This window comes from Mirounga angustirostris, unplaced genomic scaffold (genome assembly GCF_029215605.1).
Source record: "Mirounga angustirostris isolate CCGP_5_RB_7025 unplaced genomic scaffold, mMirAng1.0.hap1 SCAF_17, whole genome shotgun sequence".
Classification (NCBI taxonomy): Eukaryota; Metazoa; Chordata; class Mammalia; order Carnivora; family Phocidae; genus Mirounga; species Mirounga angustirostris.
The window spans coordinates 53654103-53677309 of NW_026991725.1; the positions used below are offsets into that span (position 1 = coordinate 53654103).

Below are 23207 nucleotides of genomic sequence, written 5' to 3' on the forward strand. Positions count from 1 at the left end.
AAGGGGGGGAAATCGGAGGGGGAGACAAACCATGAGAGACGATGGACTCTGAAAAACAAATTGAGGGTTCTAGAGGGGAGGGGGGTGGGAGGATGGGTTAGCCCGGTGATGGGTATTAAAGAGGGCACGTTCTGCATGGAGCACTGGGTCTTATGCACAAACAATGAATCATGGAACGCTACATCAAAAACTAATGATGTAATGTATGGTGATTAACATAACAATAAAAAATTTTTTAAAAGTATCATGCTATCAATGTGTATGTGCATGTGTGTATACAAAATAACCAAGTTTTGGTTGTATATTACTTTATAGATTGTGCTGTTCAAATATAATGTATAGCTGCTTATATTTTGCTACTTGATTTGCTAAATTTAAAAATTTCCCAATATAATTACATTTTTTATTATTTTTTTTGTATTTTTACTTCTTTAGACATTGTAATCTTTATTTATCTTAAAGATTTTTATTTATTTATTTGAGAGAGAGAGCACATGAACAGGGGTGGGGGGCAGCAGGAGAGGCAGATGCAGACTCCCTGCTGAGCAGAGAGCCCAACATGGAGCTCAATCCCAGGACCCTGGGATCATGACCTGAGTCAAAGGCAGACCTTAACCAACTGAGCCACCCAGGTGCCCCTAGCATTGTAATATTTAATAAATGGTACTGACATGATTTGTCCTCCATCTAGACAAAAATAAAGCCAAACTCATTCCACACGCAATAATTTATTGCACACAAATTAAATATTTAAGTGTAAAAATAAAAATCACTAGAAGAAAAGTCTGGAGAAGAATATAGTTCTAGAGATCTTTCCAAGGATTGCTACAGAAATTCAGACCCTGTAAAAGCATTTTGACTACGTATAATTTTTAATGTTCTATATGACCAAAAAACAAAAAGAATAACAACAACAACAAAAAAACACTATACATAAAGGCCAAGGCAAATGAAGACAGGTATAATGGCAGAGTTTCCTGGGAAAATCCCTTTATCCTTCTGGGAAATTGGGTCTGTCCTACATAGGCCATATTGCAATATGCCCTTCTTTCTTTAGTCACTGATTCGTTTAAATGAGTTGAAGCCTGTAGGCCTTAAATATCGAATGACCTTGTGCATCTTGATTAGCAAGATTAAGTTTACATTACATATTGTGCCATGTTTAAAATTTAAGACCGAGATTGGCCTTTACCAGAATCCCTTCAAAGAACCAATAGTTCCAGGGGCACCTGGGTGGCTCAGCCGTTAGGCATCTGCCTTTGGCTCAGGTCATGGTTCCAGGATCCTGGGATCAAGCCCCGCATCGGGCTCTCTGCTCGGCAGGAAGCCTACTTCTCCCTCTCCCACTCCCCCTGCTTGTGTTCCCTCTCTCGCTGTGTCTCTCTCTGTCAAATAAATAAATAAAAATTTAAAAAAAAAAAAAAAAGAACCAATAGTTCCAGCCTCTGAAGGCCTATTAGCATCAAAGAGTCACATGTCACTTGCAATTAGGAAACCTCACGAAGGTGAGGGTCCCGGGACCCATTCTCAAGAACAATCTCCTACACACCAGGTTTCTGCTTATAACCTTTGTACCTGCTGAGAATTGCTAACAGAAGAAATGAGGAGGAAGAATCCATTGCTTGAGATATTGCAGACTCAACCATGTCTGAGGTCCTCTCCTCTGTCAGTCAGCATCGTGAGAAGTTGGAGCCCTTTACACCTATTGAGTTAAGGATCTTCCCCTTTCTGCCCCACTGGGACCGGGAAGAAATGGGGCATTGAAGCCTACTGTTTTTGCATTCATACTTGTGAGTCTAGTTTCTCTGTGTGAAAGTCACTCACAGGAAAAAGATCTGGTCGTGGACATTAGAACTAGACTATGCATCTCTAATCAGACTAATAGAACCAGTAAAACATGTTGACAACTCAAATGACAGACAAAGGTTAATGTCTCCAAGATCAAAAGAGCAACTATAAATCAAAAAGGAGAAAACAAGTTGATAGAAAAATGTGGAAATGCTGTAACAAGCAAGTCACCGAAGAGGGAATGCAAATGGTCAATAAGTTCATTAAAAGATTCTCAACCTCACTCACAGTCAAGGAAATACAAACAATGCAACAATCTAATACAGGTATTTTTTCCCTCAAAATTGGCAAAAATTAAATACGCCATAGTATCCAGTGCTAGAGAAATTCTGAACAAATGGGTACTCTCGTACATTGTCAACACTGAGTGTAAATTTCTACAATATCTTTGCAAAATATTCTGGCAATAGCTACTGAAAGTTAGAATACATAGACGTTTGTCCTCACAACCCCGTGAATCCCATTTTGGGGAATGTAATCTATAAAAATAAAAGCCCCTGTGTGATTAGAGGTACAATATCATTGATGGTGGCAGCATCTTCTACAAACCTTCTGGAAACAGCCTGAGTATCAGGAATTAGAGGAATGTTTAAATCAAGCATGATTAGTTGTACTGGGGAACAGTACGTGAGCTTTAGAAAGAGGGAGCCAGATCTGTATCTATTGGCCCATGTGGTTCTCCAAAAATAGTTCTCTAAGAATATTAATTAAAGAGAAAACAAACTCCTAAATCAAACACAAAAGAGAAAGAAAAAAGAAATATATAACATTAAGAAGAAAGGAGATATAACAATATAGGAAGAATAATAAATTTGTGAGAATAAATTATGAAAATTTATGTGTACACACATATACAAGAGTATATGCACATATACATCCGTTGAAAAGCTAATTTTTACAAAAGTGTAAGTTACACAGATTCATTCCTTTCCACGGTGGAAAACCTGAAGAGAGAAATATATTTGCAAGTATCTTTTAAAAAGTTATCCAATATGACCCTCAAAATGCACTGGATCAGATGGGATGTGGCAGAATTTTAACAAACCCTGAAGAACAGCTCTGTGAATTGCTATGTAAATTGACATGGAGCAGAGGAAAGAAATCCCATTTGGGGAAGCTGGCATGACTCTGATACAAAAATCTAGCAAAAAGCACAAAATATAAAAGCTACACAACCTGCCTAGATACCAGTAAGGTAAAATTATAAAAGCCTTATAGCTACCAAATTTGGGTTAAGTAATATAAAATCAAAATATGCATAAACATACCATAACTTTGCGTGTGAAGGTAATTCTGTGAATACTGCGATTCTTAAATAACTTCATAATGTTAAAATCCAAGTTAAAATCCAAGAGGTTGATCGTTTGTTTGTTTTCTGTTGTTGTTTGTGGGGAAGAGGGAAAGAGACAGGAATCTTTACCAAAATTCTGAAGCTCATCAGAAGAATAAACATGTAGGAAAATATATATATATATATATAAGAAAACTTTTTTTTTTTTAGAGAGAGAGAGAGTGCACTTGAGCAAAGGGGTAGGGGCAGAGGGAGAGAGAGAATCCCAAGCAGGCTCCCCACTCAGCATGGAGTCCCACACAGAGCTTGAGCCCACAACCCGGAGACCATGACCTGAGCTGAAATCAAGCGTCTGATGCCCAACTGACTGAGCCACCCAGGCACCCCTATAATAAAACATTTTTAAATGAATAATAGTGAAGGTGACTTATTTCACCAGAAAGCAAGCTACATTTTTTTTTTTAAAGATTTTATTTATTTGAGAGAGAGAGAGCACATGAGAGGGGGGAGGGTCAGAGGGAGAAGCAGACTCCCCGCCGAGCAGGGAGCCCGATGTGGGACTCGATCCAGGGACTCCAGGATCATGACCTGAGCCGAAGGCAGTCGCTCAACCAACTGAGCCACCCAGGTGCCCTAAGCAAGCTACATTTAAAATAATTACAATCAGGGTGTAATCCTGGGTGGCTCAGTCAGTTAAGTGTCTGCCTTCGGCTCAGGTCATGATTCCAGGGATGTGGGATCGAGCCCCACGTCAGGCTCCTTGCTCAGGGGGGAGTCTGTTTCTCCCTCTCCTCCCCACTCATGCTCTCTCTCACTATCTCTGTCTCTCTCTCTCTCTAATAAATAAAATCTTAAAAAAAATAAAAATAATTACAACCAATGTGGTGTTGGTATGAATAGACAGGCAGATAAGGAAGAATTGAAAATCTAGAATGCACAAAATAAACAAATTAAGTGACACATGTACATTTTCAGTTCAGAATAGAAAGACTAGATTTTTCAGAAATGTTGTTTAAAACTTTGGCTAACTGTTTGGGAAAAGATTCTGTTCAACCCAGACCTCAAATTTAATTTATTGGTAATCAAAGAGATGCAAAGACAGACAATACTTTCTTTGCCTATCAGATCAGGGAGGATATAAATATTGTGGTCAAAGGGACACTCTCTCTGTTGATGGGATTAAAAATGGGCAAAACTTCTCTGCTGTGATCCTTGACCATATGTTTCGTGGCTTAAAAACTAACACAGGAATTCTACTTCGACAAACTTACTAAGGAATAGATAAGGGTGTACAACCTGTAACAACAATGAAAAACTAAAGAAAAATGGGGGGAAAAATAAAGAAAAACAGATTTCCTTTAAAATACAGATATATAAAATGAACCCAAGAAGAGAAAACCAGGATAGAGTTCATAACGGACAAGAAATTGGAGAGGTAATCACAGATCTACTACGGTGGCGGGGGTGGGGTGGGGTGGGGGGGTTGAAGAGGAAGGATCCAGTTTCAGATGATTTCACAGCTCAGTTCAACATAGCCTTAAGGAATGGATAATGCCTATGAATATTTGAACAATTCCAGACTACAAAAAAGAGAGAGAACCCCCCCTCCGTGAATTGTATGGAGATGGGCTACTCCTTAAGTGCGGTCAGCATGGACCTCGGTCTCCATCCCACAGTGGGAGGCTCCCCGCCCACAGCTCAGGCTGGGCTCCCAGAGTCCGTCTTTGGGAAACAAAAAGTTGGAAGAACCCTCAGCTGCCTGGGGGTTACTTAAGTCTTCAAAGGACCTTCCAGCTAGTAAAAAGGAAGTAAAAGCCAGGGACCAAAAATGAAATGCAAATCATCTTGCCTATCATGCTAAATTATGTATGCATAAATTTCAAAAGAATTTTTCAACAAATATTTTCGGAAGTAATCTCTAGTTTCTTAAGATTTTATTTTTCCTGATTGCACATTCTTCTCCATAGTCTTCCATATTGTTTGAAGTTCTGAAAAATAAACATGTTCTTTTATAATAATAAAAAAAGCTACTTTCATGCCCTGTCCCCACAAAAAATCTATGGCAATTTATAGATCAATCGAGGGGGGCCATTGACATCTTTACAATATTAAATCTTTCTGTGTAGGATGACAGGTGAGAATTAACTCCATGTATTTGCCATCCTGCTTAGGATATCTTAGGATTTCCTTCATGTCCTCATAGGTATTTCATGGTGTTTGTTCATATTGTTAATTAGATCCTTTTTCCATCTTAACTTCCAACTAGCTGTTGCTGGCATACAGTAAGGAGATTGAATTCAATATATTTCTGTGGGCTAGCTGTCAGGAAGAAAGCTAACATCCTGGTTTTATGATTAGCATTGGTGCCGGGACGCCTGGGTGGCTCAGTTGGTTAAGCACCTGCCTTCGGCTCAGGTCATGATCCCAGCATCCTGGGATCGAGTCCCACATCGGGCTCCTTGCTCAGTGGGGAGCCTGCCTCTCCCTCTGCCTCCCGCTCTCCCTGCTGTGCTCTTTCTCTGACAAATAAATAAAATCATTAAAAAAAAAAAAAAAACTGGTGCAGATGCCTTTGGTCTCTTGCCCTGAAGAATGGTGTTTGTGGTTTATTTCAAAAGTATGTTCTTTGTCTTGGTTGGGAAGTATCTTGTGGTTGTCAGTTTACCAGGATTTTTTTTGTTGTCCTTGTTAGGAATCTTTCAACAATATTTTAGCAAATGTTAAGATTTTCTTGTGGCCTTTTCCTCCAAACTACTAATATGGTCATTACTATTAATCTATTTCTTTAAAAAAAAAAAAAAAAAGATTGACTGATGGATTTGAGAGAGAGTGAGTGTGTGCATGGGCGTGGGTACAGATGAGAAAGAGTCTCAAGGAGTCTCTGCGCTGAGCCTGGAGCCCAACATGGGGCTTGATCTCATGACCCTGAGATCACAACCTGAGCCAAAACCGAGTTGGATGCTTAACCGTCTGCACTACCCAGGTGGCCCTATTAATCTATTTCTGAGACTGAACCATCCTTGGGTTTCTGGGGGAAAAAAATCCTACCTCTTGAAGGTGTAGTATTCTTTGATCATACTGATTCTATCGCTAATATTTTTCTTAGGATTTTGCTTTTATACTTATTTATTAATGACATTTCTGTGTAACTTTCTGTTCTAATATGCTACATTTGTTCAGCTCTCTTAGCTAAGCTCTGCTAACTTCATAGAATGAAATGGAAAGTTTCCCATTATTTTCTAGGCTAAGTGCTTACAGGGTCTAGAAACTGTTTCTAAAAGGGCTGCTAGACCTTGCGTCCCAGTCCTGTCCAAACATTTTAAATGAATATTGTAGATTATTTTTATAATCTGATAGAATGAATACTTGATTATACAAACTATGTTAAAGAATGCCTAGACAAGATGAAATGTAATGACAAATTAAGTGAAAACTGAGTTTGAGAAAGCATCCATATGGAATACTCCCACATAACTACAAATACATCATTGAAATGAGCCGGAAAGAAGTATAACAAAAGGTTAACAGAAGTTATTTCTGAATGACAGAATGACCGGTGATATTTATTTTCTCTTCCGAGCTTTCCTGCATTACTCTACTCTTTCCACCATTGGCATGTAACATGTTTGCAATTAGAAATAAATTAATTAATGATTTGTTAAAGATTCTGAGCTCTTGAAAGTAAGAACGGAAGCCCACCAACATCAGCGATACCCCTACAAATACTTGTGTGCACTCGATCCCAGGATGCTGGGATCATGACCTGAGCCTAAGGCAGATGCTTAACCAACTGAGCCACACCCAGGCAGCATGTTAACGAGGACACTGATTTGTGTTCATTGTCTCAGAAACCACCCTCTAAGGTTTGCCTAGAGAGGTTCAACCATGCCTTTGGTCTCACCCATTAATGGTATCTAACAGGGAACTTAAAGGGGAGGGGAGCAAGGGTTGAATGTACCCCAAACATCATGGGCAGCTGTGGGACGAGAAGTATCTGCCTGAGCCCAGTGTGGGCAGTTACCACACAGGCAGGTGTTCCAATACCACTGACTCACTCACTTTGCAGACATTTCAAAGAAAAAGCAATTTGTAAAGATGCTGCCTCATGCCACGCCATGATGCTGATCATATGGTGGCAGTCACTCCATGCAGAAGTGAAATAAATTTTCCAAAGAGACATTGAGAGCGGATTTCCTCACTTCGTGGTTTTAATCTGGCCCAGATATCCTCAAGCCTATCAGCTTTATTTACAGTTTAGCCAATGAATCCCTCTGGCTTCTCTCTACACATAACAACGTGTGGAGCTTCCCAGGCTCATCGGAGGACGTCTCCCATCTTTTCCCTCCCAGCTCTCCCTGCAGAGACAGTGGCCCGGGGCTCCCGAGATAACGCAGAAGAGAGAAATAGCCCATCCATCTTTTTTAGGTCGTTTCCCTGTGATATCCAAACATCATTAACCCAGTGAACAATTCAGTAAAACCAGCTGTATGACTTCACAGTGACACAGAAGTAAACCCATCTTCCTGAGAGCCAGAGCGGGTCGTGAGTGTTTGTCCATGACCCGCACCCTCCAGCTCAGCCCTTCTCTCCTGCAGGTGAATGGAAATCCTAGAGCCCGTGTGATGCCCCAGTGTAGAGTTACCCTCACGCCTGCGCGTGCAGATAAGACCAGCTGATCTTCCCATAGCCACCCTGGCCCTGCCATTGCAGGATGGATGCTCCGTCCCTGATCTTCTTTATTTCTTTTTTCCTCTTTTCTTTTTTCTTCTTTCTCCTTTCCTTTTTTCTTTCTCTCTCTCTCTTTCTTTTTCTTTCTTCCTTCTTTTATTTTCTTAATGGCAGAAGGGGTGTCTAGCAAATTCCTCGACTGTAAACTGAATTCTAACCCACATGTTTGATCCTTCGGCCCCTACCTCCTCTCCAGCAGTTTGTACCAGTTCCCAGTGCTCAGCCTGCTTCCCCCCATAGATGGCCAGCTCTTGAAAGATGAACAGTCGCCAACAACGGGTATCATTTAGTGCTTTCTCTGGCACGAATCACTGTGCCAAGCACTTAGCATTTATTATATTTATAATGATATGTATATGATTTGTAATATTTACATAAATACACATGCTTTACTAAACCATTATACATACGTTATACTTAATATGTATATCACTTCTTACGATAATCCACAGGTAGATTCCATTATTTTTCCCATTATACAGATGCATAAACTGAGATTTAAAGAAGTTAACTGGCTTGCCGTCCCTGGCAGGCAGGTGGAAAGCAGCGCACTATGGAGCTCGCGCACTGACTGCAACTCGATGCTGGCTGGAGCTAAAACTCACGACTTACTCAGCTTGAGACCTAGCAGCCTGCCTGAGACATGGAAGAGTTTTAAGATAGTATCTATTGAACGAACACCGACACATTTAACAGCAGAGCAAGACAAAGACCACCCGGATGAGGAAGCAGAAAAGCTTCGGGAAACTTCAGTTCCAATGTTGCATGTGACTTGCCTGAGCACCCTCTACCTGACGGCTCTCCGAGCAGCTCCTAGAGCATCAACTGTGCTGCGTCATTGCGCACTGATGTGCGCGCTTGTTCACGGGTTCAATGAATGGTCTGTGTTCCCCGCTTGATTGTAAAGTCCTCGAGGAGCTCTGTTTCCACGGCACCCCTAGTGCCTGGCATGTCTCTCATTCAATTAAAAAAAAGAGAGAGCGTGAATGAGTGAATGAATGAATGCATGCATGCATGAGGGAAATGCGTCAACTTCCCTCCGAAATGCAGCTCCTTCTCGCTTCTCTGTATTTTTTAGAATTAATAATGCCATCATTCTGGCTCCACGCACGCAGCCACCCATGACACGGGATCAATGTTTTTTTCGCCCACGTTGCTTCTCCCTCCTGCAGCGCAATTCACCGCACGTGCTGTGTGGCTGGACGCCCCAGCTGAGAAATTAACTCTGACCCTCCCCAGGGCCTGGCCTCCTAGAGGTCTGGCTTGATGACTTTAAAAAAATAAAGAAACCTGACACTTATTTATCCTCAAGTATCCTAAAGCAATAATCTTTACCGATTTTCTTTTCCTTTCCTTACCGCCGCGTTATTGGTTCGGACCCTCGCCTCACATTAAGGCTGTGTAAATAACCTCCTTACCATAAATCACAGGATTTCCGATGGAGGGGAATTTGAAACGCGATCGATACCACGCTCCCTCTCCCTGCTTCATCTGAGAAGACACCGAGGCCCAGAGCTGTAAGGTGACTGGGGTGAGGCCAGAGCCACCAACCAGTAGGACCCAGGCTCCCAGCCTCCCTGTCCCCTCTCCTGGGACCTCCCCCGGCTGCCTTCAGCCCCCTTCCTTCTTGGGACGTTTTATGGCCTGTCTCTTTTCTGTGTTAATAAGCAGAACTAGGCTCGTTCAAGAATATAGGAAATTGCACATTTTTAAAACATCAGCTCGACTGTGAGCTGCGCATTTCCTATAAATCTGTTTCCACTCAATCCTAGCCCAGCCAGGTCAGGCCGGCGGGTTGCATATGGTGGCCACTCCTACCACCCAGTGGACAAAGCCTGGTACTGCATGCCAACGGGGGTGGGGGGACCGGGGGACCCGCTCCCAGGAAACATCTGGCTGCAATTTGCTTAAGGATATTTTCGCAAATGAATTTTGACCCACGTTCTTTTCTGTGTCTGTGAGCCCAGCGTATCACCTTGACTTGAACAGTATTGCCACTGGGATATGAGGGATTTTCAGAGGAAACGGGAAATCCCGCTAAAGTTCACGACTGCTCACTTCCCCTAAAAATGTGGAACAGGGAGAGGGTCTTTAGAAAAGGCAAATGAGAACCATCCTAAGGACTTGTTCATTCTTTTGGGTTTTTTTTTTTTTTAAGATTTTATTTATTTATTTATTTGTTTATTTATTTATTGGTTTATTGGTTTATTTATTTATTCATTTGAGAGAGGGTGGGGAGGGGCAGAGGGAGAGGGAGAGAACCTCAAGCAGATTCTCCACTAAGTGCAGAGCCCCAGGAGCAGCTGGATCTGAGGACCGTGAGATCATGATGGGAGCCAAAACCAAAAGTCCGTGGCTTAACCCACTGAGCCACCCTAGCGCTCTAAGAACTTGCTCTTTCTTAACTAATGCTATTTAGAATCTACTTTGGAATGACATATTCCCCCACCTATCTCCAAGCTCCACATTTGGGACATCTCCCCAGACTCCATGATCTTCATGCTGGTTTCACCATTTCCCCAGCCAGATTTTCATAATACAACCAGCATTCCCGATTCTCGGGTTGGATTAACAAAGCAAAAAGACTCTAAAAAGCCCCTCGCTGACTCACAGAATCTCAGAGATACACAGTGATATACACAGGTCAGCATGATGGTCTACAGTGGCTCTGGTACCTCCTAGATAACCAGGAAATTTAACTTCTAGATGTTATGAAAATACACCATAAATAAATGCCCTCAATGTCTTTTCAAGTTGTGAGCTAATAATTATGAAAAATGAACAGCAAATCAGAGGCATAACATCTATGAATAGATTTAAAAGTCTCCTCAAAATTGTACAAGTTAGTCTATGATTACTGATACACACAATTTTTCTTGTGCTGATAAGAAATGGCCATTTGTTCACATAAATGGCTACAATAATTCATCAGTGAGGATGCTTTCTTACAAGAGTCTTGAAAGTGGCTGAAAAAATAAGACCAACTGTTATTTCCAATAATAAGAAGTCCAGAGGCAGGACTTTTTTTAAAGTTGGCTCACTATTCCCATCAAAGACTGTGAGATCATAGAAACTCCAGTTCCTGGTACAGAGCTCCTAACACCCTTGTAATTTCCTGAGTGATAAGAGCCCCAGGAGCATCTTTTGTTCTAATATTTGGTCTTTGACCCTGGGTCTTGACACAGAGTTCCTCAATCTTTGGAATTTCCTGGGTGATAGGAGTGTCTTTTGTACTAATGAGGTGACTCTTGGTGGGCTCCTGGTTGGGTCTGGTCACCAGAAAGACCAAACCATGATTAGAAGCTTGGAATTTTCAGCCCCACCCCCACATTCTCTGGAGAGGGGAGAGGGGCTGAAAATGGAGTTAATAACTGATCATGCCTAGGCGAGGAAGCCTCCTCCATAAACATCCCCAAAGTACAAAGTTCAAGGGACTTCCAGGTTGAATACATCCATGTACCAGGAGGATGTCTCACCCCAACTCCACGGGGGCAGAAGCTCCTACCCTTGAAATCCTCCCGGACTTAGCCTTTGTATCTGTTCATCCAGCTATTCGGTTTTATCCTTTATGATATTCTTTGTTATATAATAAACTGGTAAACATGAGTGTTTCCCTGAGTTCCTGTGGGATCTGACACTAGCTCCAATTAGACAGTGTCAGAATTGAGTTAAGTTATAGGACACCAGCTGGTGTCACAGAGAAGAGCTTGGTGTGAAAACCACACACACACACACAGCTGGTGTCAGAAGTACTGGGAGTGTGGTAGTCATGTGAGGGTAAAGGAGACTCACAGGAGGAGAAGTTGGGTTTTCTTCCTCAAAAACCCAAGTTCTTGTTTTCTTCCTCAAAAACCCAACCTCCATCCTCAGTGTATTACTTGCCCCTCATGGTCATGAGACAGCTACTGTTCCTGGCATCCCCTACAGACATAACACCCTGCTGAAGAGGAGGGGCATTTGCATGCATTTGTGTCTCTTTTACTGGGAGACAACCCCTCCCCGAGAAGCCTCCAGCAAACTTCTCTTCAGGTCCCACTGGCCAGGTTTGGGTCACATGACCTGTCTCAGGTGCACGGGAAGCTAGGAGAGTACTCAAGGGGTATCATTCAGCCCTACCCCCACCCTACCAGGGATGAGCTATTAAAGGACCATTCTGTAGACCACTAATCATCCTATAAACGTTACCTTTACACAGCCCAACTGAATAGGTACAGTGTTTCTCCTTTGTTCTTTTATTCCCAGGTGATCTTCATCACAATATAAATCTTTTCCCTGTTATCAAAAAAGAAACAACAGGTACAAAATGGAGTCACTGGTGCTAAGACCCCCAAGTCAGCAAACCAAGACTTCGTTCCTAACCTAAATGCAGTTTCAGCCCCTCCCAGGAATGTAATCCTAACCAGTCGGTCCGGAATTTGGAATTTCCTGGTCAGCACTAGTGAGGTAATCCACCAGATGGACCCCTCCTATACCCCAAAGAAAAATGAGGTAATCTATTTTTTTCCTTGCTCCTGCCCCCTTCTGCCTATCAAAGCCTTCCATTTTGTGCAGCTCCTCAGAGTTCCTTTCTAGCTGCTAGAAGGGATGCTGCCCAATTCTTGAATCATTGAAGAAAGCCAATTAGATCTTTAAATTTACTCAGTTGAATTTTGTTTTTTAACACCTATAAGAAGCATTTTTCTCCCTATCCCATTGTACACTCCTTTGTCTCTATACACACGGATGTACCCACACACACCACCTCACTGCATTCATTCAGCCAAGAAATATATATTTTGTCCATAATGAGCCAGACACTCAGCTAGATGCTGGGGATACAATAGTAAACAAAGTAGATATGCTCTCTACCCTCACACAACTTATACTCTAGGCAGAGGAGCTACCCCCAGGCCCCCAGGTCATGGCAGATTCTCTGAGGAATAAGTAGAATGGGGTAGAGACACAGAGCACTGAAATGCTAGGTGAGTGTGCAGGGCTGACTTGGCCTCACTCCTCCACCCCATCCTGGCCAGAGGTCACCCGCACTCAAGCTCCACCTGTCCACACCCCTGTGAGACTGTGAGCTCTGGGGCTCTGAGCAATCAGCCAGCCTGGGCAGAGCAGATGAGGCCAGGGAAGTGTGGGGACCTTCAGGGGAGCAGGACAGATAGCAGATCACCAAGTAAACTTGGGGTCAGGGCAGGGAGATGAGAGGGAATTGTGGGGTAAGTAGAGAAGAGAGGTAAGGTTTTACAAGAAAAGCTGTGCTTCTAATCACCTGTCTTCCCATCAAGTCAGCTTTCATTCTACATTGACACTGGGATTGGACAGCAAGGAAGGGAGATGAGCAAGAAGTGGGGACAAGTCTGAAGTAGATCTGTGCTCTGACTGAGCAGCCTCCCAGTTCCTGGGACTGGCACTGAAGACAGCTGGATCTGCCCTTGGTCTTCTGGTCCAGCAGCCAGAGCACTTTCCCCCTGGGATCTTGGAGATGGGCATGTGCCTGTGTGTTCGATGCCCCCTCAATCACAGATATCAGACAATGAGAAAACCAGGTGCTTAAGGATGGCTGTGGTGCAGGGGCAGAAGGATTTTAAGATCAGTAAATAAAAAGGTCCTTGACCCAAAACACATCCTCCTTCAACTTGCAGTCTGCTGACATGTTCAGATGGAGTGACAGCTTTTCATTACTTAAAGAGGAAGAATTAAAGATGCACAAGTCTGAGCAAGATGCTGTGTGAGGTGACTTCCCAAAGCAGCTGAAACCTGGGGTGCAGGGCTGGTCCAAAGGCCTGAGGCCTGGAGACCTGCCATGGGAAAGAACCTGGGATTGGCGAGGTGGGTAGTATGAGGGAGATTGAACTTCAGAAGACAGGAGATGTCAGGGTGAGGTTTCGGGTGCAGAAAGTTAAAAATTTTAGCCATCAAACCAACTCTAGGCTTTGCAGAGAAAGGAGTTCGGTTCTGTTCCAGGACCAGAGGCTGAAGCCAGGGACAGACGGGAACTGAGAGGAGGAAGCAGGAATTGGAACATGTAAGTATCATATTTAAACAGGATGCTTGCGGGGGGAGGAAGGTGGCTTTTTTCCTTCTACCCTTTTTGGTTCCTAGCTGGGTTTCTGTAACAAAAGATGGATTAACAAGAGAAAAGCATACACATTTATATAATATAAGTTTTATGTGACACGGGAGCCTTCCTGAGGAAAGGAAGACAGGAAGAAGCAGTTAAGTCTGAGCATTTTTAGGCTAAGTGTGATATAAAGTAGAAAGTCATGGGAAAACGTGATAGGACAAAGGGTGTGAGCTAAGTGTAGTAAACTGGGGGAATCTTAGCAAAGCCTGTTCATTCAGATCCCCCTTGTCTTCCCTCCATCTTCAAAGATAAGGATGCTCCCTTCCTCTGGGCTTAAAGAAGGTACCTCTCAAAGTCCTTCCTGTACCTGCCATTTCTCAAATTCCTTCAGTTTAAAATACTCAGTATGCCAGGGTACCACATTTTGAGGTAGAGTATCTTGAACCTTGTCATGTTTATTCACAGCAAAATATCAGGAACAGATGCTAGGAACAATTTAACATGAGTCGCCAGATGTTGTCTTGGCTTCACTAATATTTTTACCCTGGCCGAAGTATTTTTCTCTGCACCTCACTTTCTTCTTCTTTAAAAATGGGGGTAAGGACATCCACTTTGTGATCATGTCTCTCATCGAATGAATCCCGTACAGGTATGGAGGTTGTGGGGTTATTGGGTGTTGTAGCTGCTGCTTTGAGAAGTGTACTTTCTTAGACCAAGTACCTCTTTTTTGGGCTCTTGTCTACAGCTCTGGACCTTTCAGCTATTTCTCCTAGATTCAAAATCGCACAGCTGGTCTTCTGCTAGGGAAAACCCCAGAGAACTTCCCTATAATATCATGCAATTGCTTCCCTCCCCGCCAACACCTTTGGTGGTCTCTATACCAACAGAGTAGTTTCCCTGGTCTTTCTTGAGGAAGAAATAAGGTTTTCAAATTTATCTGAATTTGAAAAGGGACAGATCAGACCTCCAGGGAATCCCCAAAGTGGCAGCTCAGCCCCTGTCCCTCCACTGCCCCCCCCACTCCCCACAGGACTGCATATCTGATATCCTCAACACTTGAGCTTACTCTGCACATCCCTACTACTTTGAATGCACCTTTAGACAGAATGCCCATCTTAAAACAAAGATCCTCTATTTTCCTCTCTGAGAGGGCTCCCTAATTTTTTTTGATAAATGAATTCTATTGCTTGTGCATATATATAATCTGTATTATAGACTTAGAGGGCTCCCTAGTTTTTGGATGAATGAGTTATGTAATATAGTTCTATACAATTGCATCATATAGAATTATATAATATAATTAACTATATGTCTTCCCACAAGAATGAGAGCTCTTTAAAGGCAAAGGATATGTTTTTTCCATCTCTCTCTGTCTTATAACTGAGACTTTAAATAACTATTAATTAATTAAATAAATGTTACAAACTTTCTATGGAAATGGATAATTATTATTATTTTAAGAAAACTTGTAAATTTAAAATATTTCTATCAAGTAATAAAGCCATCAGTTTTTTTTTTAATTGTTACTTTTTTTTTTTAAAGATTTTATTTATTTATTTGAGAGAGAGAGAATGAGAGAGAGCACATGAGAGGGGGGAGGGTCAGAGGGAGAAGCAGACTCCCCGCCGAGCAGGGAGCCCGATGCGGGACTCGATCCAGGGACTCCAGGATCATGACCTGAGCGGAAGGCAGTCGTTTAACCAACTGAGCCACCCAGGTGCCCGCCATCAGTTTTTTAAATAAGAAAGCAGAAAAGATTTATAATTTTAAAGTTCTTTTGAAACACCTCACAATTCCAGACCCATAAAGAGGAAGATTAATTTGAACACAAAAGGTGTTTTAAAAATCTCTGTATTATCAGAAATATAAAATCATAAATGAAATCAAGGACAAAAACCAACTGAAGAAAAATAAGGACAATACACAGGAGAGCCAGACTGTTTGTTCCATTTATTTGCAAAGCATTTCTACAAATCCGTACAAAAAGTTGAGCAAGCTAACTGAATCATGAGCAAGAGACACAAGTAGTTTATAAAAAGAGAATAAATACAGGAACCAATGATCATATTTAAAACATCGGACTCACTCATAATTGGAGAAATATAAATTCAGCTATATACAATTTTCACTATCCAGATTGGCATTTTTAAAAATTTGCTAATATCCCATACTGGTTAGATTGTGAGTAAAGAAACACTCTTACAGAGCTGGGAGAATGTATATTTGTGTAGCCTCTTGGAGGGAAATGTGGCCATATCAATCAGGTTTTAAAATGCACATGCCTTTTGATAGAGTCTTCCTACTAGAAATGTTGCTTATGGATATATTTTAAAAATATTTTTAAATGCAAAAAATTCAAGATTCTTTTTGCAAGAATTGTTTGCAAAGGCAATGAAAGGCTAAATTTCTTTGCACTATAGAAGAAAAACTTTTTCTTCCCCTTTAGTTTCTTTGGCTGGTCTAATAATTAAATTGATATAAAACAGATCAGCAGGAGAAAAACAGTAAATTTCATACACACAGGAGCCCCATAAAAATATGAGACCAAAAGGGCAGCCAGATCATTGAGGTGTATACAGCATCCTGAGTTAAGGAAAGGGATGGGGGTTCAGGGATACAAAGGAAGGCAGGCCACTCACAGGGAGGCAGAGGAGAAATTTGGAAAACAAAATTTGCCCTGTTATGCAGATAAATTTCTTAGATAAAAAGATACCTCTGGTAATAGCTCTTTTCCTGGTACAGACTCCTTTTCCAATGTAAATTTAGGCAGTGTAGGGGAGGAAAGAGCTTTTCCTGAATCTGCTGGGCTTTGATTTCTTTTGCTCAAAATAATCCTCACACCAAAGTGACACATTCTCCTTGTCACCATTTTTGCAGTTTATACCAAAGAAGCTACTTTGTAGGCATGGCTTGTGCTGGAAAACATGGACCCCAGCACACACATCGGTCACAAAAATTAATATGCTGATATTAAAATAATTACTGTATAGATGAGAAAGTGACCTTTGAATTCCCATCACAGTGAAAACTCAAAATTCTGAAAAGTATGTTCTGACCACTGGCCTTCATCAATCACAGAGTCTTTCCTTTGGACACAGATCACTTACCCCACTCCCAACACCCCCGCACGTTCATTCCATAGACTCACTTTTTTTGTTTGTATGTTTTTGCAAATCCCTCCACTTCGGTGGTTTCCTCCTTCTCTCTCTCCTTATCATCCTTCCATTTCTGTTAATTTCAATCTTACTCTCTTCTTCCAGTATTTCCCCCATGTAAATACTCCTATCAGGGCTAATTTCACATTACCAACAATTAGTCACAGAACTGAGTTGGAAAGAGAGGCACACAGGCTCTCCTGAACCAAGCTGACCCTGCACCTCAACATTTTGGTCCCCAAATTAAAAGTTCTGTCAGTCAGTCATGTGTGCAACGAAACACATCCTACATACCCGTGAACTTTAACTTTCAAAGCAAATTATAAAGTAATCTTCTGATGTCATTTAAATGTATTTTTGCAGATCCTTTCCTTCACTCAGTATACAACTTCTTCCCATTTCCACAACTGTTCTGAGCCTACCCGAAGAGGGAACAGAAGGCTGGCTGAAAACAAAGCATAAGCTGACACCCTGCAACCTCTCCCCAGCCCCGACTCCGGGGTAGGACCTGTGTGACAATCTTCCAGGAATCTGGAACTATCTTAATGTTAATGCCTTGCTAGAGGGGAAAAACTATCTTAACTTGACAATGGCAAGACCTCTGGTATCTTATAGGTCCTCCTTAGCATATGAAATTTCTCTTGAAATCTCCCTTTTCCTTACCTCCCCCAACCCCATAGTATATCATCACCCACCCCTCACAACCCTGGGGCAGCAGCTCTTTCTGCCCACAGGTCCTGTCCCTGCTCTTTAATAAACCACCTATTTGCACCAAAGACATCTCAAGAATTCCTTCTCCGGACTCCACCCCACTGAACCTCACCTATATTCCAAAACCACATCATACCCATTTGCAGTGATGTGGCTGGGAAAAAGTCAGATACAGGAAGGGTTGGCAGAAACAAAACCTTAGTATTTGTTCATTTATTATATCATGTAGATATATGCTAAACTCTACTTTTTCTTTCCTTCCCTAGCTCCTGGGTTTGAGGCTGTTGGGAAGTAAGATGGGGAAAGGGATGAAGACATCTAGAAGAAACCAACCACGTAAAGGGGGGCATGAAGGTGATCATTTCTCTGTCATTTTCTGGCTGATGCTGAATTGTTTCAAATGTTAATAGAGATCACGTGAGAGAAAGAATGCACCGGAGAAGTTATCATTTTGTATATATAATATAATAATATAGTATTTTATTATCTCATTATTATTATTTTTACTATAATCTGCTTTCTACTATCTTTCTGATAAGTAAATATTCTTAGTCCCAATCTTGCTACCTCCAGTGGCCATTCTCTTGGACATATTCATGCTTTTAACATAGTATAGCTCGCAACATCTTCAGGAAGTGAAACGACAGGATGCCTAGCTCATTCTGTTTGAGCATTACATACTCAGAATCAGTACTTTAATTTTAAAAATTTGCTGTTTGGGGGGGTGGTCCCGTGATCAAAGCATCTGATAAGAATGACTGTAAAATACATAAAAAATACATAAAATACATAATAATTTTCCTCGCGTGTGATCTCAGCATCTGGAAGCAACGCTTGTGACAGATCCACATTATTTGGTAAACCGATTGAAAGCCAAGAGTTTATTGGGAAGGTTTCTTAATCTGGTCTTTGAGGAAGAAAATGCAATAAGAAATGAGGTCAAGCTGGGATTTTCTAGCGAAGTCAGCAGCCCTAAATGAAGGCATATGAATCTTTGCCTTTCCGTTGTGTGAAAAAAATCTGCCAGGGGCTAAATTTTGTTGTTAGACTGGCCTCAACAGGCAAGACAGGGCTAGCTGGGGTAGGAGAGAGGCTGGAAGAAGAAAGGGAAGAAAAATGTGGCTTCCTGTGGTTTTAGGAGGGTCACATCAGTCTTAGGAAGTCAGGACACTGGGAGAAGCTAAATACATGCAAATGAAATGCAACTTCTCAGGGGGATTTGTCAAGTTACTTCATTAGCACCAAGGCCAAGGGCAGTCCAGAGCTGATGCAAAGTAGATCTGAGGGTTTCCTTTTGTTTGCTTGAGGTCTTCAGGGCAGTGGGAGTAAAGGCAGGAAAGGGGCTGCAATGTCCTTGAAAGGGACCAGAACCCCAAGCCCTTTTGGCCTGAATGCCAGCTTTTGTCTCCTAAGGGGCTTTGCTCAGCTCCCCAAGAGTCTGTAATGAAGCCCTTGATTAAGACCTCATTAAAAGTTCATTGACATTCATTATGACTGGGGCAATCACTGCAGCCCAGTGAGATGGAGGGAGCATGGGACCAGCCAGAAGCATAAAATCTGGATTTGAATGACCTTTCTGCTACTTCACAGCTTTGTTTCCTTGGGTAGGTTTTCTAATCTCTTGGGACACCCCTTTCCTCGCCCCCAAATTATCTCTAATGCAATGTTGCCATGAGAAAACTTTCGTCATTTGGTGCATCCTCATTCCTATCATCCACACCTTTCCTGTCTTCATCTGGTTGTGACAAGCCCTTTCGGACCAGCCAAGAACTTTTATTTCTTGCAACAGAGCACTGTGAAGCTTCCCAAGACAGGAAAGTCCTCTGAGACATATCACCAGGTTATAGGGGAAAACAAGAGCCTCTTGTTTGGTAGGTGCCAGTGTAATCCACTTGGCCTCCAGAAAGACAAAGTGTAGGCAGCTGAAAGAGGCATTCACAGATGATAAGTGAAAGTCTGATGTGTCCTTTTGCCCAAATTCAAGCTCCTGGCATCAGACCCAAGAACTAAGCACAGTAGCAAATCCCAAAGTGTGTTCCATAGAACATTCTTCCCTATGTTTGATATTCTACCCTTGGATCAGGGGTAGGGAATTCTGGGCTGCCTTCCCCCAATGAGCTCATGAATCTGCAAAGCTACCTTCACACCCATATGGTTCCATGTCAACCTCAGCCAATGCAACTCAACACCCACATGTTTTAATTTGTTTAGTTTGGTTTCGTTTGGACTTCGTTAAAAAACAAAATTCAACTGAATAAAGTTTGAAGATCGTATTGGCTTTATTTAATAATTCATGAATCAGGCAACATCTGATTGGTTGATAGAAAGGAGCTCCAAGTACCTATACAAAATGAAAGACTTTTACAGGCAGAAGGAAGCAGGAACAAAGAAGTTATACTAGCAAAAAAAAAAAAAAAAAAAGGCGGGTTGGTTATTGCAAAGTCACTTTCCTTTAGGGGACAGCAGGGATTTATCAGGCAGATGACCAGGTGATTCCTGATTGACTGGTTTAAGTTTTTATTTCTGGGAGAGAGCCAAAACTATAATTAAGTTAGGTCTTAATTTGGTGAGGCAGGACTTAGCATAAGCGACTCCATATTGGACCAATTGTCTTAGTTTTAATAGACTTCTTTAAGGCTTGCATTTTCCCAGGTCACACCTTGGGAAGTCAGAAAATGGCCTCTTCTGCTCTGGAAACTTGTCAGCTCCTCCAAAGATTCCATGAGAATTTCCATTCCCTCCACCATCACCTCCAACCTCAGGTAGCCTCTCATTTGTCCTTTCTTACCTATGGTTTTGTATCTTCCCTTGCTCTGGGCAGAGGAAAGATTTTCACTTTATCTTCAATTCTTCACATGCTCTGGTTGATGATAAGAACTTCATGTCTGATTCCCCCATTCAAAGCCAAGTTTCTAAAAAAAATCAAAGATTTTCATTTCTCTTGCAGAAGAGTCATGGCTTTTAATTCTGTATTTGCCTGTAGATTTATAAAGCTTCCGAGCTCAAAAGCCAGTGAATGGATTCTTTGTTCCCTCTGATTCTTCCCTACCCAGAGGACAGTATTTATAGAGTCCTACTGGCCGCATGGTTTTGGTGATAGAAGCAATGTCTGCAGAAAAAGGGATTAGACGTAGACAGCCATTTTTTTTGGCTTTTTTTTTTTTTTTTGGAGAAATAGTTGGCATATAACATTGCATAAATCTGAGGTGTACAATGTGTTGGTTTGATACATTTTTACATTGCAATATGATTACTACAGTACCATTAGCTGACACATTTATCATGTCACATAATTATCAATTCTTTTTTGTGTTGAGAACAGTTAAGATCTAGTCTCCTAGCAACTTTTGGAGTTTATAATACAATACTGGTGACTATAATCACCATGCTGTGCATTAGAGCTCCAGAACTTATTTGTCTACTAGTTGCAGATTTGCACCTTTCAACAGCATCTCCCCAATTCCCCCACCCTCAGTCCCTGGTAACCACCATTCTACTCTCTTATTATAACTTCAGTTTTAGATTCCACATATAAGTGGTATCCTACAGTATTTACCTTCATCAATCTGACTTACCTCAGTTAGCATAATGCCCTCAAGATCCATCCATGTTGTAGCAAATGGTAGGATTTTCTTCTTTCTTGTGGCTGAATAATATTCCATTGTATATATACCACATCTTCTATATCAGGTGATGGACATTTAGGTTGTTTCCATATCTTGGCTATTGTGAATAAAGCTACAGTGAACACAGGTGTGCAGGTATCTCTTCAAGACAGTGATTTCATTTCCTTCAGATATATACCCATGAGTGGGATTTGCTGGATCATGTGGTATTCAATTTTTAATATTTTAAAGAAACTACCATACTGTTTTCCATAGTGGCTATATCACTTACATTCCCATCAACAGTGTATAAGGGTTCCCCTTTCTCCACATACTTGGTGCTGGCATTCTTTTTTTTTTTTTAAGACTTTATTTATTTGAGAGAGAGAGCAAGAAAGAGAGGGAAGGAAAGAGAGCATGAGTGGGGAAGGGGCAGAGGGAGAAGCAGACTCCTTGCTGAGTAGGGAAGCCTGACCCAGGGCTCCATTCCAGGACCCCAGGATCATGACCTAAGCCAAAGGCAGCCGCTTAACCGACTGAGCCACCCAGACGCCCTGGTGTTGGCATTCTTAAAGGCCAGTAGATTAACACTGTTCGATCTTCTCCTCCCTTCTCCTCCCAGTGCAGAATAAATAAAAGACAAAGGAATCAGATGGAGATTGATATTAATTAGCTTGATTACTGATAAATACTGGATTGGATGACATGGCCTAGAGGCACAGCCCAATGGGCTTGCTAATTCCTTTGCCCCTGAATTTAATAATCCCCCCTCCCCCGGGTCCCTGCCCAGCTTGAAGCCCAGAGGCCTTCCCTATACTGTCATTCCATGGAGAGCAGAAGTGGCTTACCTTCTGCGGAACTAGCCTCTCTACAGGCCATGACGACTTCTTCAACACTAATCAGTTAAGGCATTCCTCCTCCCTTGAGAAGGAGAGAATAAGAGGGAAAAGAAAGAGTGGGAATTTTCCTTTGAACATGTAGAATCAAAACCAAGGATCCTAAAAAATATACATGGAATTAGAAAAACACCCCATTTAATACCAAAACATTATTTGCTAATAGCATCATAATCAAGTTCTGAAATCAATTTGCTATTATTTTACTTCAGTATTTTTGCACCTATATTCTTAGGTTAGATTGTTCTCCACTTGTATTCTTTGTGCAATTCTTTTTAGGTTGTACTCAAGTCATTGTGGTATCAAAGCATGCAATATGACTTCCATTTGCCCCTCTAGAGCCACCTCCACATTTATCTGCTCTCTGCCGTAGGAAGTTGACTCACATGGACCACACCAATGGACTCCATTGACCTATGGCTTCCAGTTGGGTTTGGTCAATGAAGAACCTAGGAACGAAATCGGAGGGCGGAAGGAAAATGATGTGATGGCATCTATTCTCCTAGCTCCTTCTTTCCAAGGTCGGGGGAAGCTCTCTAGATCCCGGGAGATCACAACTCCCAACAGGCCCTCCTACTAAGTTCTGATAATCACCTCTCCCATGTCCCCTTCAAGCCGAGGGTTGGTAACAAGACTGCATATCCATCTGGCATTTCTACACCCTTTCCACATCTTTATGGAGCTCTCTTCAAATTATCTAATGTGAATGTGACATCTGTTTTTTTGCTGGAAGCTGACTGACACATGTGGTTAGGCTAAGTTAGTAAAATGAACTGGAAAGACTTCTATTTTTATCTATGCTCTGGAACACATTAAATATTGCAAGAATTTTCTAGTCCTTGAAGGTCAAAGAACTAATCTTTAGTGGCCTCTTGGCCTAGTATTTTAAGGATGGGATAGTTCTTTGGCAAATGTTTAAAA

General features: G+C 41.7%; 1 long non-coding RNA gene across 1 annotated transcript; it reads right to left on the minus strand.

Annotated features, from left to right (window-relative positions):
- Positions 1-20040: 20040 nt before the first annotated feature.
- Positions 20041-23180, minus strand: LOC129046223 (uncharacterized). Its single transcript, XR_008507117.2, has 3 exons — positions 22239-23180; positions 21361-21508; positions 20041-20697 (listed from the first exon to the last, which is right to left on the minus strand). It is a non-coding gene; the product is annotated as an uncharacterized LOC129046223 (long non-coding RNA).
- Between the last annotated feature and the right edge of the window lie 27 nt (positions 23181-23207).